This window comes from Leptonychotes weddellii, chromosome 3 (genome assembly GCF_054177405.1).
Source record: "Leptonychotes weddellii isolate Sample4059 chromosome 3, ASM5417740v2, whole genome shotgun sequence".
NCBI lineage: Eukaryota > Metazoa > Chordata > Mammalia > Carnivora > Phocidae > Leptonychotes > Leptonychotes weddellii.
In genome coordinates, this window is record NC_138371.1 from 34,994,771 (window position 1) to 34,999,576 (window position 4,806).

The window sequence follows — 4,806 nt, forward strand, 5'->3', positions numbered from 1 at the left end:
GTTAATTGTTTCACATGCTTATATATTTTATTTCATGCCATTTGCAGGTAATGATAAAGCTAACTGATAGTGTTTAAGTTAGATTTATATCTTTGAATCCTATGGAATTGAGTATTCTATGTTCTGAGTTTTTCTTTTGAATTAAACTCACTGGGCTTTTGGGGCGCCTGGGTGGCTCAGTCGGTTGGGCATCTGCCTTCGGCTCAGGTCATGATCCCAGGGTCCAGGGATCGAGCCCCGCATTGGGCTCCCTGCTCAGCAGGGAGCCTGCTTCTCCCTCTTCCTCCTGCTAGTGCTCTCTCTCTCTTGCTCTCTCATATAAATAAAACCTTTAAAAAAAAAAAAAACTCACTGGACTATGACTCCAGTTGAAGTGCTGAACAGCCTTATAGGAAACAATAAATCTCTCTAGCAGTCTTTTAAGAAAAAATGTTGACATTGCATGAATTTGTTTAGCATTTAAAATCATAGCTACCATTTGCTGAGTGTTTACTATGCTACTGTGTGCCAAGTACAGTGCTGGATACTGTAGATACATTATCTCTGCTCCTCTCAGAGAATCACCTGCAAGGTAGGTGTTGTATACAGGAATATACTTATTCCAATTCAGAGTAACAACAACATAGCAATTGAGCATAAGTTTATTTTAGAAAGAAAAATGAGAATGGCTGTTTTTTCTGTCCTCTAGGCCTTCAGCCTATTAAAAAAGCTCCTGTAGTAAACATCTTTGGAGGTGTCTTTTAAAAAGCTGATGCTCACTTTCTTACCTACCATCCTCACTCCAGCCATGGGATTCTGACAGCCACTTTATACAGTAAGATTTTTTTCTACTGGTCTCTGTTGATTCAGCTGAGTCTCCTAAGCCAAGCTGGGCCAATCAAGAGTTTCCTTGCTCCTTCCCTGGGAATTTTAGAATTGAAATGGAGTTTTTCTGTAGGCTTGGAACATGAGGACAATTTCTGCTTTCCCAATGGGCCAACTAGCAGTTAACCCTTCTGTTGAGCAAGAAAAGTAGAACCTATGCATTAAGCAGAACTGAGATGGAGAGGGAACCCCATGGGTTCCTAGAGATTTTCTAGTTTCCATTCCCATCCTTTCTAAAGCTGTGTTTTTACCCTTGGGTTCTTTGTATAAGATATATCCAATTCTATAATTCCACTGTAAAATTTATACTAGCTGTAGTTTTTCTGTTATTTGCACCAAAAATAGTCCTGATACACTGTCATTCCATTTTTGTTTTCATTTATCCTTCATGCTTTCTAGCTATTTTCACAAGAAGGGCAGAGAGCAAACAAGGACAATGTCCTAGAGTTTTAAGTAGTGTCAAGTCTAATCCACAATGAAGAGGCTTTTAAAAACTTCAGAGCAAGAACAGTAGGAATGTGCCTACTGTCTGGTGGTGTAAAGTTGACAGTAAGACCATAGAATTGTCCAATTTCATGCATAATGGTAGTTAACACTATAAGAAGCACAATACTTGAACAGAACAAGGTAGAAAAGCCTGGAAAAGAAGGAGTTACATCCTGAGGCTATGGTAAGGGAGAACTATAAATGTTTCATCTCTGGGTCCATAGTCCCAAATCCAATTGCTGTTATGTTATGAAACTGCAAATTACAATTTTTGAGGCATTCTAAAGAAGAAAATGATCAAATGAACTGAGTATTTGAAGTGGGAAAAAGGTGGATTCTGGAAACCACTTGAGTATGATGTTCCTGACATGATTCTAGTTGTGTGCACGTAGAAGTGATATTCCGTAGACCTACTCCTTTTCCTTGGAAGGGGACTTGATAGCCCAGAGGACTACTACAGTTCTGGTGTATCTGGATTTCAGAGTACTTGTGGAAGCCTATGTGATACACCTGTGGATTAAATGGAGAAATGTGGCTGGTTGATCTGCCGTGGAGCAATGGAGCGAAGACTGCCTGCAGCAGGAGTCCCCATGATGGCGGACATAGCGCGGCCCTTAACATTCCAGACTTGCTCAGAAGCTGAGGCATAGCTTAAGGCTGCTAACAGCTGAAGGCAGTCAACTAACCACATCCCTGTTTACAGAAACACCACAGAGGTTTCAAGACCAAAAAACTGCCAAAAACCCAAAACAAAGCAGAGATGACAAATGACAAAATAATTTTAGAAGCTAAAAAGCAAATGGGCAATTAGCAAGTAACTTAATAAACCAGAAAAGAATGAAAGCTAAGTGCACACAGGTGGTATGGGAGGCAGCCAGAAGCAAGCTGATGCGAGCCTGAGCGGCTCCTGCATGAGAGACAATGGGTAGCTCCACGGGCAGCTCAGGTGGAGCCGATGAAAGTCTGCTAAGAAGCAGCGAGACCCTCCTAGTTACCCTCTTCATCTAGAGCGTGTTACCACTTCACCCCCTCCCCTGCAGAACGCCAATGGGTAATCTGGAGCAGCCTTATCAGGATCTCTGGATTCAGGAATACCAGGTGGAGCTGAAGGGTTAGGTTGAAAGCAGAGGATTAAGTGAAAGTCTGCACACTGAAGAGCGATCTTGGTCTCTCCTCCTATTTAACTCCCAGAACACGGGCAGCCAAGTTATATCCTCCAAGCAGGGGATTAGAGGGTTCCTTTCTGAGGAAAACCCGGCCCAAGAGAAAAGACCTATAGAGACTGATAGCTGGAGGTCTGCAGGGGAATGGCCTGGTCCTTGCCCAGGGGAGCCTGCCAATGGGCAAACCCCTCCCACCCCACCGAGCCCCAGTCAGCATGTGGCACCCTGCCATTCAGGGGGGCGGACAGCTCAGGAGCAGTAAGCATTTGAGGAAAGCCTCTTTAGCGACAGAGATCCTGATGAGCAAACAGGTGGGGGAGATGGGGAACTCAAAACAGAAATAATGCAGGAAGTAGAGAAATAAAATGTAATTAATATCCCCAGATGAGAAAATATTGTCCACATGGAAAGAGGAATGTATAAAAAGAAATATTCAAAATTAAGAGAGCTTTATGACATCAAAAGTGTAACTGCTGAAATTAATCCAATGGAAAGGTTGGGAAAATTGAATTTTAAAAAGAAAAAAATGGAAAATTTAAGACATGAAAAAATTTCAGATGAGGAAATCAAAGGCTACAAAACAGCCTAAATGAGTTTTTTTTTTTAAAGATTTTATTTATTTATTTGAGAGAGAGAATGAGAGAGAGAGCATGAGAGGGGGGAGGGTCAGAGAGAGAGGCAGACTCCCTGCTGAGCAGGGAGCCCGATGTGGGACTCGATCCCGGGACTCCAGGATCATGACCTGAGCCGAAGGCAGTCGCTTAACCAACTGAGCCATCCAGGTGCCCTAAATGAGAAGTTCTTTGTGGCAGTTACCAGAGCTTATAAATTTCAAGGTGTTTGATTGCTTGGTTGTAAGTAATTCCAGTAGGAGGAACAAAACGTCTGCAATGATTTTTACAGTTTTTATTTTTTTTAGGTAGGCTCTATGCCCAATGTGGGGCTCCAACACAACCCCAAGATCAAGAGTTTCATGCTCTATCAACTGAGCCAGCCAGGCGCCCCCTGCAATGATTTTTTTTAATATGCTGTAGATGGCAGTATATTTCTATAAACTTAGAAGTACACTTCATCATTTCATTATCTTAATACAGTTATGCCAGCTTTTAACATTTTCCTCCAAAAAGCTTAAATTTTTTTTTGGATAGAAAAAAGTCAGTATCCTCTATGTTTTGGCAATCACATCCAAAACTCTGTCCCTTTGCATGCTGTCAGCATGGAAAGGACAGCTGGAGCCCCAACGTGTGTTTCTCGTTGCCCATTTTTCTCCCTTGACCAAAAAAAATGTCTGGCAGATAGCAGGGTAACCTCTTCATGCTAAAAGTTTCTAACGACACCCTGAAGATCGTACCCAACATTTACCCTATTGCAGGCTCAAGGTAAGCAAGCTTAGAGAATTAGCAGGACCGCTTGACATTTTAGGAAAGAAAGTCAGGTGTTTATGTTCAGCAAAAGGAGTTCAAACACGTGAAGGGAGGAAAGAGAAAGCCGAGAAACAGGTTCCTCTTGCTCAGTGACCCACAGCTGCCTACAACAGGACAGGTGGAAGTCAGTTCTGATGCCGCAGGTTCTAGGATGTCAGATCCCTCCTTCTCAAGCTCGTGTTGTAACAAAACAAGTAGTGTTTCTCATCGAAGCTTACCTACATACCTAGAGACTGATGAAAGAAGTATTGTTGTAATAACTTGCTTTACAGAATTAGGTCTGTCTTGTTTGGACAGAGACGTGGGGTAAGTTTATGGTGTGAGTGAGGCTGATCTGCCTCTTCTCCATCTCGGGTGCTTCTGTTCGCTGACCAAAGGGAGAGAAAGGTAGCGGCTCTGACCGCAAGGGGGAGGATGCTATTCACAGAACCCTCCAGCCGCACGAAAGCTTGCAGCTGGGAGCATCGAGATCGCCTCCTCATCAGGCCAGGGGAGGCTGCAAAGCCGAGAGCAGCAGTGAGCCCTACAAAGAGGGCGTACACACACACACACATATACATATATCACATTGTCTTTATCCATGTATTGATGGACACTTAGGTTGTTTCCATACCTTGGCTATTGTAAATAATGCCTCAATAAATATAGGGGTGTGTATGTTTTCAAATGAGTGTTTTTGTTTTCTTTAGGTAAATACGCAGAAGTGGAATTGCTGGATCATATGGTAGTTCTATTTTTAATTTTTTTGAGAAACCTCCATACTATTTTCCATAGTGGCTGCACCAGTTTGCATTCCCACCAACCGTGCACAAGGGTTCCCCTTTCTCCACATCCTTGCCAACACTCATTTCTTTCTTTTTTTTTTTTTT